Source organism: Lissotriton vulgaris, chromosome 12, assembly GCF_964263255.1.
Source record: "Lissotriton vulgaris chromosome 12, aLisVul1.2, whole genome shotgun sequence".
NCBI lineage: Eukaryota > Metazoa > Chordata > Amphibia > Caudata > Salamandridae > Lissotriton > Lissotriton vulgaris.
This window is the reverse complement of record NC_141700.1, coordinates 591,009,058-591,025,405: the sequence shown is the minus strand read 5'-3', so window position 1 is coordinate 591,025,405 and position 16,348 is coordinate 591,009,058.

The window sequence follows — 16,348 nt, the reverse complement described above, 5'->3', positions numbered from 1 at the left end:
GATCAAGATTAGTTTCAAAAATCTTAGACACATCTACCATTATCTCGACCCCAAGATAAGTTGCCTTCTGTACAACCCAAGGGTCATTAATCTGGAGTCCTTTGCCGACTACAACAAGAGTTTTGTTGGAATTGAGTTGATATCCAGAGATATGCCCAAAAATCTCTGCCTCCTTTTCGATTTCAGCTAGTGCACCAAATGGGTTAGGGCTCATGATAGCTAAGTCGTTGGCATACACCAAGATCTTGGTGCTCCCCTATTACTATGTATAGCTAAAATCTGGTTATTATCCATATTTTCCTGACCAAAGGGTCAATATACAAAGCAAACAACAAAAGGGGGGAGCAAGGGCACACCTGACGCACCCCCCTGCTAATCGTACAGGACCTGACAGTTCCCCTATAATAGCGATTCTGGCCACTGCGTTGTTGTACATTATTGAGATAGCCTTAATGAAGGCAGTACTGAGCCCTCTACTCTCGAGAGATTCCCAACAAAATGGCCAGGAGACCCTATCAGAGGCTTTCTCCACGTCTAGCAGGATTAGCCCTATAAGATCTCCCGTAATCTCTACTGTATCAAAGAGCAATCACCCTCTTAATATGATAAATTGTGCTCCTACCCGGATCAAACCCATGTTGGGTGGGTGAAACCAATTTTTTAATCACTGCAGCTTGCCGATTTGCCAGAATCTTGGCATACATCTTTACGTCGCTGTGTATTAGCGTTATAGGCCAATAAGACCCTCCGCTCCTTAACCAATTTTCCTTTTTTGGGAAAGACCACAATGTTGGCTGATCACCATGAGTCGGGCACCCTCTGACCAAACTGGGCTTTTAGAAAGACATCGCCCATTAATTCGGATAAGCAGGGAGCCAGTTTTGTATAGAATTCCCCTGGATAAAATCAGTGCTCGCCGCCTTCCCGGGAGTCAAGTAGCTGATGACATCTGCAACCTCTACAGCTGTGATGGGTACCTCTAATGCTTCTCTTTCCTTTTAGTTCCCCTTTCCCCTTGAAGCTAAATCAGGAGACTAGAGTACCCATATAGACCACTTTCCCATCTAACAATACAGATGCTAAAATAAATGCAATCATAACTCTTGGTTTCCCCTTTCTAAATGTACTTCCTGTCTCACCCTCTTTTACATCATTTATTATGCCAAGATTCCACCTATGTGGTAATCTATTTAAAGTTTCACCATACTCATCATGTATGAATTGTCGAAGAGGGTTACCATGGGGGTCTTGTACTCCGCAAACCATAGTCCCATTAATTTTGCAAAAGTAAATGTTAAAATCAGCCCCCCATGAAAGATTTACACAGCCCCTATTTATGGCTAAAGTACATTTCTCTATCTCATTTGCTAGGGCATCTGCCACTGCCTTCATATTTCTCCCAAACTTGTTATTATAGAAGTTAATGATTATCCAACTTTCTTCTTTCCCATAATCGAGTTGGAAAGTCTGGACATGGCTGTTTGACGAGCCCACATGCCTGACTTGAAAAAGGTATGGTATTTGAAATTAGGGTTAATAAACCCCCCTTCACCATGCCAGAGGTTGATGGGGTGCGGGGGTGTATTAAGTATAAAACCCAGGAAAAAAGAATGGGTCTTTGGCCTAAGTCATCTGGAAGAATATAATCTCCAGTGATTGCCATACATTTTGCCAGTGGTGATTTCCTATCTTGGAGGCTACTTCTGCCAGATTCCAGGTTGCCATGGTGGTCTTAACTTCCTCTGTGTCACTCGGAGGAGGTAAGATGCTTAAGGCACTCTCCTGGCTACTAGGGACAGTAGTTATTGCTAAGAGGGCCATCTCTAAATATGGTGGGGTTGATGAGGTCACCTGTAAACTAAGCACTGGAGGAACCAAAGTAATTATCCTTCCTGTTAGTGAGGGGGTTTGTGGGATTAGTCAGTCGCAAGATTCCAGATTTGAATGAGCTGTAAATCTGATTTGCAGCCTTCCCGGAACTAGTGTTGAATTCCTCGTTACATCTCAGAGCGGGGAGTACCGGAATTCCTCTGACCCTGTAATCCCTACGTGGCATAACACCCTGCTTGTAAAAATTCTCCAATGGTAAGGGGATGATCTGCAAGTTCCTTGGAGAAAATCCATAAAGGTTGTCTAAAAGGAAAGATCCCATAGAGGCATTTAAAGTTCATGACCACGCAGTCACCAGTTAAGGATTTTCGTGTACCGCCCACCCACCCTACTCGCCTAGCTATGATAATCTTATTGGCCAACTGATAACTTTCCATTCCTGAATCCTTAAGGTTGTCTATTAGCCAATGAAGACATTTGTCCATTAACTGTCTTGTAGATTTATTCTGGCTTTCTCAGAGGAGGGAACATTCGCCAGGACCAGAACCAGTGGGGAGGCTGCTGGTGGAAGATGGAGAGATTGTTGCGAGTGATTGTCTATCGCTCTAGTATAATTCTCACATAATCCTGCTAATTGGCCACTCTTATTTCCTCTTAGACTGTTGGTAGCTGCCGCAATGGATTCCTTGTGCTCTTCTCTTGGAGGGTCTGAACCTACCGTGGCATGTTTAATTTAGGTGTACTAGTTAACGGCTGTGCTAGGACCCTGGTGGTTGCAGTCGGTAAAGTTGACGATGTTGGTAACATAGATGGTCCCTAAGCCTCATTTATTTGAACTGAATTACAGCATGTAGGTGCTTCTGGAAAGGGGTCTCTTGGGGGGAGCGCTTGAGATAGTAGTAAATGGTTTTGTGTCTCTAAGTCGGCCAACCTGTGTTCAATTTGAGTCAGTTTGATTAAAATAGGGTCTATTATAGTGGCTAACCTTTTAGTCACTTCTGCCCAAATGGGATCACCTGGAGGTGCTTGTAGCGATAAAATATTAGCAGACACTGATGGGGCTGATATTATAGAATTTGCTGTGGTCGCCCTGGTCTGGGGGCCTTTAGGTTTGGGGACACAGGTTATTTTAGATTGTTTTGTCTTCAAAGGACCCCCTTCTCTAGAATGCTTGGCAGGTGGATTAGGCATGGGATTCTTTGGAGAAATATTAGTGGGAGAAAGGTGCAACCCCCTCCTTGAAGTAGCCAAAATAGTTACATTTGGAGGGGAAGTCCCACATTGACCTAACGGCTGCGTAACCGGGAAGGACTCATTTGATTTTTCTGTAGTCGACCCCAGGGAAAAAAGGAGCTGCTCCATGGATAGGTTCATTTTAGTCAACTCTATTACATGGTAGAGGAAACTTGCTGCTCTAACCAAAAACGAGTCCAAAGACACTCCTGCCCCTCCTCCATTCTTTTCCATCAGGAAAATTCTTTTCACCTTAGTTTTTTACTAGGTAAAACAGTACCTTGTCTCAGACGCATATGTTAGAGAATGTGGGCCTAGTCCAGCCTCTTCCGGGCTCCGACGGATATGGTCGGGCCCGCCCTTGGCCCGGGCGCATCCCGGCGCATGTCCTGTGCCACAGGCCGGCGTCCACCATTTAGTGTGGATCCACGCTGTAGGGGTCCAGGGAGTTGTAGTCCAGTGCCCGAGTGCAGCAAAGTCCAATAGTAGGGTGCAGCTACGAGGAGCCGTGGGCCAGCATCCTCCTTTTATGGCATGTCCACGCGCTCGGGGTCCTGGGAGTTGTGGTACCCTGCCCGAGTGCATAAAGTACTGGGCACACAACAAAGCCCAACAGTAGGGTGCAGCTACTTGAGTACTCATACAGTGTGATGGTCCTATCATTAGCTGAAGTATTTATGTGTGTGTGCTCTTGAGCATGACCCTTACACACACATGTATGATCCAGTTGATGAGTGCATGCTTGTTTCCATGATCAGACACCTGCTGTAGATTGTGGCCACATGTATGAGTTGTTTCTTGAGCTTGGTGGTCTAAATCCAGCATTAGCAGTTTGCATTTCTTCAGGGTGTACATTATTTGTGCAAGGCTTTTTGCAATGTTGCTACTATGATGTACTATCTGTTGGTTAGACCTTAATTGAAGTAGAAAAATAAGCAAGGGCAAGTGATAAAGTATACAAGTTTTATTTTACAGCGGCTGGGAGAGTGATGAACCCAAGTAGGATTGCCACCCAACTCTCAAATTGGCTACAGCAGGTAGTCCTTTTTTATAGTGTATTTTTGCTGAATTATACATACCGATCATATAACTGACAATTGACATACATTGCATATTTGAGCAACATTGCACAACTAAAGCTAAGCCTCCCACCCTCTTATGTTCATTGGTGTAATCATCAAACTACGTGTTCTTTGTGCCATTTGACTATGTTTTATCTGGTTTGTGCAATCTGACTACGTGTCCATTTCTAAAACCTCAGCGCAAGCAGAATACAGGATCTGACTACATGTTATTTGATTTGTGCAATCTGAATATGTGTCTATTTCTAAAACCTCAGCGCAAGCAGAATGCAGGATCTGACTACTTGTTGTTTGATTTGTGCAATCTGCCTACGTGTCCTATTTCTAAAACCTCAGTGCAAGCAGAACTTATAATCTGACTACATGTTACTTGATTTGTGCAATTTGACTACATGTCCTATTTCTAAAATCTCAGCGCAAGCAGAACGTGTGATGCTGTTGCAACGTGTTTTGATCATCCCAGTATCTCACCTTTCCCTACTAAATTGACCTCAAAGCTGATTGGTTTCTTTAATCCACCTCTTGATTCCTCCCCTCATATAACAATCCTCCGGGGAGGAACTGTCAATACTGGTTTGTCTGTTGTATTAGAGAATTCTTGATTTGTTTGCTTTTATTGATTACTGGCTACTGTAAGTATGTATCAAAGGTTGCATCTGTTCTCTCTCCGAGCTTGTGTACTGTAATTCATTAACTCGAATCATTGGGCACATACTGCTGTCTAATCATGTACATTTCTGTGTGGGCACAGTTGAGGTGCTTCAGTGGTACTTTTTTGGAGTCCCCCTCCTTGCTGTCTATGTTAACACTTTCTTTATTAACATAACCAAACCTGCATGCTGGCTGTTCTCCTCCACATTGTTGATGTCACTGTAGCTGACCTATCCATAGTATGTCCAAATGTTGCTAAATAATTGTTTGTGTGCCTCTGTTGAGGCCTTTGAGAAGCAGAGTCTTATCACCGCAGTTAAGTGCTCAAAGCCTCCTTTCACAACCTCATTGCCTTCTTTAATGACCCTCTCTAAACCTCCTACTCTTCTAGGTAATTCATATGTTTCTCTGTGATGCTTATGTTGTATTTTGACCATAGAATGCCTCAATACATTAAATGTTGCAGGGGTATGCTATGCATCATGGATGTTGTTCCTTTTTCCTCTATGCACTACAGGTACTGATGGCATGCGTTCCTCTTCATCATCAGTTGAATTGATGAGTTGTAATATGTTGTATTAGAGTTGTGATGATGATCTGAATGCTTGTTCCACTCTGTATCAGTGAGAATGTCAATTATTGATTCTACTGTTCTTCAGTTTGTGTTTGATCAACATCTTCAATACAGGATGGGTATTTAATTTGTAGAAAAGTGAAAGATTATATAAATACATTTATGAAAGCAATGTCATAGATTTGTACAAGTTTCTATGCTTACAGTGATACAATTTTTGTTTCTTTTCCTGGAAAAATCCACAAAAATTCAAATTGAAAATTGACAATGAGTTTTGTAATGAATCTCCATTAACCTAGGGAAATACATGTTTATTTGCTATGCCAATGGCTTTATTAAGACCAACCAGTTTAAACAGAAGTTATTCTAATTATTATATATTTTATTAAAAAAACAGCTAAGTTGAATGGCTGATGTAGGGGGATAGAAGTATCAACTCCCCAAACTGCTACTGCCAGGAAGGTTGCTTCAACAATCTGTGGGTGGTGGTTCTTTACTCCTGCATCCCCCAATAGCTACTGCCTCCTTTCCCTGGTTTTCTAGCTTCTCTTTGGTATGGAAGCAGAGGTCATAACACATATTGTAAATGTCTTCAACCAATCTTTTGGTGGGTTAATCTGCATGAATTATTTCCTGTATTCTGGACATATCTGCTTTTTAGTAGATTAGAGAACACACATGGAAACTACCAGATAACATGTCCTGCTCTCCTATATACTTCCCACCAAAAGCTCGATCTCATACTACCCTGCTTCTCCAGTGGCTCCTGGATCGACACCTTCCAAGTTGGTTGTGCTAGGCTGGAAGGCAAAAAATGACTGTGCTCTACTGGTACCAGTAAATTCAGTTCTTGATCTGGGTTGGGTCCTCATTCCCTCCAGGTGTGACAATTGCAAATTGCAATTCATGCCAAATTGCATTCAATGACTCAATAAGAGTCAGGGATTTGGAGTCAGTAAATTGGATTTTCATAATTAAGGCCATTAGTTCTACTTTTAAGCTCTGTGATTTTCATCAGTGGCAGTTATGGGAGAAAAGTATGGTGATATGCAGTTTGATAGTAAAGTGAGACTAGCCTCATACTAGCTATTTTTCCAATTGGTAGATATAAACCAGCTAAGAGCCAATCAAAATGTTTACATTTTTGGTATTGTACAGCAGTCTGATTAACAATGTGGAATATCTTGCTATCATTTTAACAAGTTTCCACTTAATTGACCACCTTGTATTTCCTCACCTCAAACAAGCCCTTATCTGCAAAATCCTGCCCAGTGAAAGAAAGGTAGCTATCAAATAAATGCAGAGAACCTTTCAGATCTATAGAGTATAAAAACAAAATTGACAGCCTTGACACTGTAATCCTCCCTTCTCACCAGTATATGTACAAGTTAATCCCTATTCTCAATTCATACAAATACACATACTACGCAGTTTTCTGTGGTTATTCATTTAAATGTTGCCTTTTTAACAAATAACTAGGTTTTTTAACATTTGCATGTTGCTTGAATACAAGTACTTGTTGCCCTCTACCATGACCTACTGCTATGGGGGTGTTCCTTTACGGTTGGAATCGGTCTGCATCTCATCTGAATGTACATGCATGGCTTTCTGATCAATCTGCAGGGCTCCCTAGAGTTTGCTGCAAAGCATAGGGAAGAAAAGTTGATTTTTTTCACTTTCACTTTCAGAATCTCTCATTGAAAGACTAGAGCTCTTCTTACTTTGTTTGCTCCCATGATAATGGCTTGACTTTCATCTTGAATTGATGTGTCAGCAGCTTCATTCTTCTTTGCAATCAAGGTTTTCCCCTTACTCATGATGGACCTGAGTAGGAAAGAACAGTAATTTAGAAATACATTAATGCTTTCATTCTGACTGGAAGAATTGAGATACTGTGTGGAATTAGGTGCTGTTACGGCTGCACACCAAGGGGCTGTGGTTAAACACCACCTCTGGTCTTTCTCTGCTGTCTCTGCTCATGGTGCACTAGATCTGTTAGGGCCATGTCTTCCCTTCTCTTTCCCATCATGATCTTGAGCATCGTACTGAGCCACCATATGTGAGAACAACAAAGGCACAAGTACTCCAAGGAGCAATCTGTTTAGGAGACAAGGGTGCAAGCCTAAATATAGCAGTTGTCATACAGTGGGATAGCAGGATTCCAGAGCATCTATCCTGCTGTTTTTTCCAACACCTTCAACACTAGCCAATATAAGAATCACTGAACGGAGATAAGACATAGGACCAAGCCATAAGTCATCCAATGTTCATGCTTGAAATACACCATATCGGATTTGGGTTAAAAATTGTGAGGTTAGGGATTATAGGTTCAGCATCAGAGCAGCCTCTATATACCTCTGAAAAGCTACCATCTTTTTGGACCTGTTATTAAGGGATGGAGCTATTCATGTCTCAAAGTGTTCTGTTTTTTTAGAGGCTGGATTGCTATTTGGTTGGGAAGGTCAACCTCTAATGGTTGTTGTCAAACACTCTTGTTAATGGTTATTGTTTTCTGGGTTAAGTTGGTGGAATTACAGCCCTTTGCTGCTAGTGAAAGCAAGAGAGCTTGGGGGGAAAGGGAGGAAAAGCATGGATGAAAATGAAAAGGTGGTAGGATAGGGGATATATATTTACTGCTGGATCCGTAGTTAGCAAAACCAAAGGGGATGCTAGACAGAGTGTTGAACAATGCAAGCACTCACCCCTAGTCAACTGATCTAGGTTTAATCCATCATCATTCTTTAGCTCACTCTGTCACCCCAGTTCAGACATGGCCATATGCAAATCAGTCTGACCCTGTGCCTCATAGGAACAGAGTCCAGACCGAACTGACAAGACAGGTCCTCCCTGGATGGGAAACAAGCATCCTGGGACTGATTTCAGGGTATGTCACCCTTCTTCAGCCAGGCTAGCTTCACTCCAGTGGCACAGTGAGCAAGGGACCCACGTCTGTGCATACCCATCCCACTTAGGGCGAAAAGTGATACAGCAAACAAATGATGGACGAAATGCTGGCAATGCAGACATTCTCCCCCAGTCAAAAGATCTGGGTTTAATACATTGTTCTTTTGCTCACTACACCACCCTAGTTTGGACCAAGCCATATGCAAATCAGCCTTGACTCTGTGACCCATGAGAAAACTCCAAACCGAACTGCCAGGCCAGGTCCTCCCTGGACTGGAAGCAAGCATCCTGGGACCGGTTTCATGGTATGTCACCCTTCTTAATCCAGGCTAGCTTGAATCCAGTGACCCACATCTGGCCATACCCATCCCACTTAGGGCGAAAAGTGAAACAGCAAACAAATGATGGACGGAATGCTGACAATGCAAACATTCTCACCCAGTCAAAATATCCAGCATAATTCCTATGTTCTTTTGCCTACTACGCCACCTCAGTTTGGACCCAGCCATACGCAAATCAGTCTTGACCCAGTGCCCCATGGGAACAGTCCAGACCGAACTACCAGGCCAGGTCCACCCTGGACCGGAAACAAGCATCCTGGGACCGTTATGCTTAGACGTGAGTCCTGTGCTCTCCATGCCACTGGAGTCAAGCTTTCCTGGCTGATGAGGGCTGAAAGCCTAAAAATGGTCCTAGGATGCTTGTTTCCAGTCCAGAGAGGACCTGGGCTGGCAGTTCGGGCTGGACTGTTCCCATTCGGTGTAGGGTCAAGACTGATTTGCATATGGCTGAGTCCAAACTGGAATGGCATGGTGAGCAAATAAACAATGGATTTAGGCCCAGATCTCTGTACTGGGGTGAATGTATGACATTGTTCTGTATTCTGTCCATCAATTGTTCTTTTTACATGATAGTTAATCAAATATAAAAAAATATTATCATGTCTTCTTGACCCTAAGTAACACAGTAATTATTCCTTCCAGAGAGGCCACTGCACACTTGAATATGGCGCCACAATATTTGATATCGCTGAATTCTAGAGCTCATCAGTTGGGATAACCCTGGTAGATTTCAAGTAGGTATTCGCAGGGATGTCTCTTGTCCCTGCTAATATTCACCCTGTAACTTGAATCTGTATCATGTGAAGGATATACCACCAGTAATATTCAAAGTAGTAGAAGTAAACAATTGTGGCACATGCAGATTAAATCAGATGATTTACAATGAACCCTGCTGAAGCAGTGGCAGTAATGGTGGAAGAAGCTCTAAATTTTGGTCTTCCACCTGCTAATATTTTAAATGTTGACAAAAGTTATTGAGTAATCAAATAGACCAAACTAGGTCTTAGTCCAAACTGGAATGGGATGGTGAGCAAAAAAATGATGGATTTAGGCCCAGATCTCTGTACTGGGGAATGTATGACAATGTTCTGCATTCTGTCTATCAATTGTTCTTTTTGCATTTGTCACCCCGAGTGGGACGGGTATGCTCAGACGTGAGTTGTGTGCTCTCCATGCCACTAGAGTCAAGCTATCCTGGCTGGTGAGGGCTGAAAGCCCAAAACCGGTCCTAGGATGCTTGTTTCCAGCCCAGGGAGGATCTGGCCTGGCAGTTTGGGCTGGACTGTTCCCATTGGGTGCAGGGTCAAGACTGATTTGCATATACTTGGATCCAAAGTGGAATGGCATGGTGAGCAAACAAATTAACCATTTAGGCCCAGATCTCTGTACTGGGGTGCATGTATGACCTTGTTCTGCATTCTGTCCATCAATTGTTCTTTTTACATGATACTTAATCAAATAGAAAAAAATATTATCATGTCTTGTTGACCCTAAGTAACACAGTAATTATTCCTTCTAGAGAGGCCATTGCACAATTGAATATGGCGCCACAATATTCGATATCGCTTAATTCTAGAGCTCATCAGTTGGAATGACCCTGGTGGATTTCAAGACGGTATTAAACAGGGTCTTCTAACCATTTCTTTGGAATAATTTGAAAAAATGGGATGTATCTGATATGTTTATACCACAAGCAAATTCTTTACAAGGCCCGACAAGGGTAATCAGCATTGGTATTATTTCAGGTCAATTTAACATCACCCAGCAACTTGGCAGGGATGTCCCATGTCCCTGCTAATATTCACCCTGTAACTGGAATCTATATCTTGTGAAGTATATCCCACCAGTAATAATCAAAGTAGTAGAAGTAAACAATTGTGGCACATGCAGAATAAATCACAAGATTTAGAATGAACCCTGCTGAAGCAGTGGCAGTAATGTGGGAAGAAGCTCTAAATTTTGGTCTTCCACCTGCTAATATTTTAAACTTTGATAAAAGTTAATATTGAGTAATCGAATAGACCAAGACTAGGGCTCGAGATATGTTGAACTTGCCACTTATTTGGGTGTTAGGATCACATCCAAAATTGGCAATTTGATCACTTTGAAGTACAAACTGCCTTTAAGACATTCAGTCGTGCTTATGCGCTAATGGAAAGATTTGCCTGTCCATCTTATGAGTCACTATACCATTGTTAAAATGATCTTTCTCCTCAAACGTTTGTATGCCTAAGGTAGATACCTTTGGCAATTCCATCCACTTTCTTTAGGAAGGAAAAGTCAACTTGAAGTTGGTTTATGTGAGTTTATAGAAGAGCATGGAGGGTCCTCCACTACACATAACTGCCATTACATTGTGAAGGCTGGGCCCTCCTACATCTAAAATTCTATTAGTGGGCATCACTGAGCAAATGGCTTGCTTAACTTCAGGGTTGGAAGAAAAATGATCACTCTGTGGTGATCACTTTCCATGAAGCCTGCTATATAAACACTCATTTTTAGAAGCAAGACATTTAAAACACTTGTCATGGGGATATACTAAGTAATGTTAAGGATTTCAAAATATATATCTGGATTTCATTCCACATATTGGTAAATCCCTAGCATTACTATGTAAACTCCTATGTGACCCTGATTTTCCTGACATTTTTAATGCCATGAGAAGATGGGTCTGGTGACAGACACAAATACAGTACATGGGGTACCTACCTAAAATGTTTGAATATGAAGTAGTATGCTTTTCTACATAAAACAACATTTCTGTTTTCTTTGAAACCTGTGTCCTGGATATTCAGGACGTACTGCCTGATTATGATGCATAAATACTATGTAAACAAACAATATTAATATATGTTGTGCATATTTATATATAGAAATAGTAAAGAATACAAATTAATATAAAATCAATCTGAGCTGTATATGTACATATGTATATTTCTCTTTAGATGTACCAACAGAATTTGAATTGAAAGGTTGATGAGGGTTGTTGCTTCTACTAATAATTTTCCTTGCACTGCTAATCCTATCTCAGCAGGGGGTCCCTTTTGTCTGAATGTTATTAATTTTGTTGGTAATACAGATCATGATTCAATTGTATTTAGGACTATTGTTGATAATGTTGCAGTTCTGAAGAAGGAGATGGCTCCTGTGAAATACATGCTGGTTAGCTACATTCCACAATGCCATACTCCATAATCCAACATCAGCACTGGAGCACTGAAATTGTTCAATTTCTTGGATTCTTTGAAGCAATCTTTAGAACACCGAAATGAAGGAACTGCAGACAGTATTTTACAAACAGTTATTCTCTAATTTAAACATTATGATTGCAGTCACAATTATATGCTGATAATGGCATACTTATATGTCAACAGTCTATGGGAATTTATTTACTTATTCGTGTCATTCATAGAACAACTTTACCTCCGTCCACTTTTTTCAAGATCACTAATAATAGTTATCGGCCCCAAGTCCATCAGGTTGCAGTTATACGGAATAAATAAAGAAAATGAATAAAGTACAAATCTTTTCTTATTCTGGGATGCCTTTTAAACACTGTGGTTGTTGGTTTCATTTGCTGTCTATGAGGGGGCAGCAATTTATTATATCCCTAAGGGCTGTGATTTAGCATCTAAATGTGGATCTAAACCCCTAAAACTAATGCTTGACAATTCAAAAACAAGTTTTTAAATATTAAAAGCTAAGGAGTGGGAAGTTTTGGAATATGCAGATGTAGTTAATTGTTTCATTGAACAGGTTTTGCAAACGTTTTTGATGTCATCAGTGACGTTACTGACCATGTCATGTGGGATATAATGTGTGAGGTTAAAAGCAGTGCATTGCGTGGGCACAAGTTATAGTTAGCTCAACTGTATAGCTCAGCTAACTATAACTGCTGAATTTCTCTGGTTTTGTGCGTGCGAAATCTGAGCCTAACTATATCGTCCCTGTAACCGTTGTTTTATTTGGTGGATTTCTGAGGTTTTTAAAATTTTATTTCCTAACTATAATGGCCCTGTAATGTTTTGTTTCTCTGTGAATATGTATGTATATATTGACAAAGGCTGTTCGCAGCTGGAACGTGTCTCATTTGGTTCGCTACTGGGCCGTGAGAGATATGACACATTAAACTGTTAAACTGAACAGCATTTCAGTCTTTGTGTGTGTGCTCCTTCCTTCATTTTAAAGTTGGGACTGTGTATATATATATATATATATATATATATATATATATATATATATATATATATATATATATATATATATATATATATATATATATATATATATATATATATATATATATATTGGTGTACTGGAAGATCAAGAGTCCATCCCTGAAACAGCAGAAAGAACTGACATAGAGAGTTTTGGGATTGAACAAAAGAATATCAAAACTGGATTCAAGGTGAAATGGACCTTTTTTCCAGTGAGCCCATTCGAACTGTAGATGTCTTTAAAGAATCAGTGAAAAAAGACCTAATACAAATGAAAATGAAAAAAGATCACCAAATCAAATTGCATCAAGAAGAATTTTACTCTTCAACAAAAAAGGCAATTGGAAGAATTCAAAATCATCCCAACATTCTTTGCAAACCATCTGACAAGGGAGAAAATACTGTGTTGATAACAAATGACTACTATTGAATACTATTGTAAGGAAGCATTGAGACAATTATCAGATACTGTTTGCTACGCCAGATATCATGACATTTTACAAAGATGGTTCATGCAGGGCATGCTAGACCAGGAGGTAATATGGTTTTTGAACGGCCCTCACACTATGACACCAACATTTTATCACCTTCCAAAAATTCATTAAGATGCAAGAACACCCAGAGGTTGCACCATCATCTGATCGAAGGGTTGCCCAACAGAATCCATGTCTCAATTTATTCATCACTTTCTTTATGAATTTGTCAAGACACTACCATCATACGTTCGTGATACGAAAGATTTCATAAGAATCATTTCAAATTTCAATTGAGAATCAGATATGATGATGATGGTGCTGTTGGACATAACAAGTCTCTATACCTGGATAGAACATGCCCATAGCATACGAATGATCAGACATTTGTTGAAGGGCAGGTCATTGAAACTGGCTGAACATAACGAAATGTTATTTGAATTTCTTAAATTTTGCTTGACCAATAACATCTTTCTCTTTCAGAAACAACTGTATATACAACCTAAAGGTATGTGAAAAAACAATCATAAAGGAATACATATAAATATGCAGAAGGTATATCAAAAACAGTACACTAAAGTGTCCAAAATATATGTTGTGACTTTTATTCAATAAAATACATGAAAAGTTAAAAACCATTACACAAATTAATCTCCTATTTCAAACATACATACTATTCATAATTCTCATTACAATAACAATAGACATTACACAAAAAATGTTTTTCATTTATACATCAGTACAATAAATATGATTGGCAAATTGTCATTTAAGAAGTAATTTTATCGACACGCGTTTCGGCGTATCCAACGCCTTCTTCAGGAAATTACCACAATAATGTAAGAAGATTTATTTACATAGTATTAAAAAGCTTTTATAAAAACAAACTTTTTTTAAAATATTAAATGAAGAGAAAACATTTTATAATTGATTATTTTAGTCTATGATAATCCACTATATAACTATATACATTCATAACCTAAATAGAGTTCCCACAGTAACACAACATATTCATTTGTTTTAACACTGTAACAACATATACTAGGTACTGTTATCATGACCCTTCCTTGGTCAGAAAAAAAGACAATGCTTAATATAATTTTTATGGCTTTTTATCTAAAACTGGAGCACTCACATGATTATAGGTATTTATAACAAGAAAGTTGACTGATGTAAAAAAAGGGTAGACAAACTCGAGTTAACGATTGGTAATAATGACCTAATCTTTATGTCCTATATTATTTATGTGAAATAGAAAAAATAGAGAAACTTACTCCGTATCTCGTAGACAAGATAAAGACTAACTTTGTTTCTCTTTGTGAGTTTCTGTGATTGATTTCTAAAATTGTTCCTGTAATAGAAAAGCATGTGGACATTGATATCTAAATAAATTTATAATTAAGTGACACACACTTATTAATTTGTGCATCCATGATGATAAAGGAGCACCACTTACTTAAAAATCCACATATATGATATCAGGATTATGAATTCAATTGCTGCTTTCAATAATGATAGTGTTTTCCTTTTAAAAAGCCTCCTTTTTATCTGTAAATATAGATTAGTATGAGAAATGATGAGATTTATGCCCTAACAGCCTAACAACTCAGCTACACATCTATGATGACAACTAATCTGTAATGGTTATCTCGATGGTTTCTGACTATATATAGTAATACCCATATTGTAATTATCATTTAAAAATATGGCCATCACTGATACTGAGTTAACATGCTTGGTCTTCCTTTAATCGTTTTAGTTAACGAGGTATAAAAAACAGTGAATGTATTGAAGCCAAGGTTCCACCTGTGTTAAGTCAGCCTATGGTGCATGTTTAAACTTGAATTTAATTCTCTTCCCAGGTGTTTGGCTATCTTAGTCTATATTCAGGATTGGCAACATGCAGAAAAGACATCACAGATCGTATGGCAATTGCCACATAACTTGGTGGTTAGCGCCTATTATTTAAAACGCTATGCATGGTGCAGGAATATCCATACCTGTATAGAAATCGATATCACCTTCAGATAACGGTGATTACAGAGTCAGCACAGTAATGTCTCTCTCAAGTGCGATATCAGAGAAAAAAGGCTACAGAGACATAAGATGCAGACAGATTGTTTAGGTCATAATGTCTTAAAACTTACAATGGATAGTACATCATAGTCTCTAGATTTATTTTAGATGCGTAAAAATAATCCCAGGTACATACCTAATTTTAAAAACTGATGTCAGCAGTTGCACGATTATGAAAAGAACAGACTTGATGTAGGGGATAACCATGAACGAGGTGTCTTTGTAGAAAACGCTATAAATGCAAATAAAGCAGGGAATCATATATAGCTACTGCTATCCAACTTTGAGACTCGCAATATTTAATTAGCCTTATGTTGACTCAAGATGGTAGTGGTACCAGAAACCCGTACCTATTTAGTTTGCAGACATCATAATTTACGGCGCCTATCTGGGTCAAGCTTGATAGTGTTTCTTACGTTACTCTCCGTGTTAGGCAATAGACAACACTGCGGAGAGAGACCGAAAGATCGTAACTAAACGGTCTTGCCTGGCCAGCGATGTAAACTTGCTAAGCCTGCACGGATAGAATCTCTCTCTCAAAAACGCATTAGCTTCACATACCTCTAAATGATGAAATAGAAATATGATTACAGGCTGCCTGGAAGATACCGCCGTTGATGGCGTTGATGGCGTCTGACATCACCGGAATGAGGAGGTCAGGGGACCCGACTTTCCGCATGCGTCATTTAAATACTATCGCAGTATTGATGGAGGTTCTACCACGTGACATATGAACTATGGTCATTTTCCTTTATCTTTGACCCCAGTTTATTAACGTGTAATACACAAACATGTGATTAAACAAATGTACGTTATCACTATTATAAACTTAGAACATATGAACTAATGCACAATATATTTTATTTTAATATTTATATGTCTCTCGACATATTGTCTTATTGCGTTATTAAATTTTTGCGGGATAAGCATACACAAGCTATTTATATCAATTCCGAAAATTTGTGAT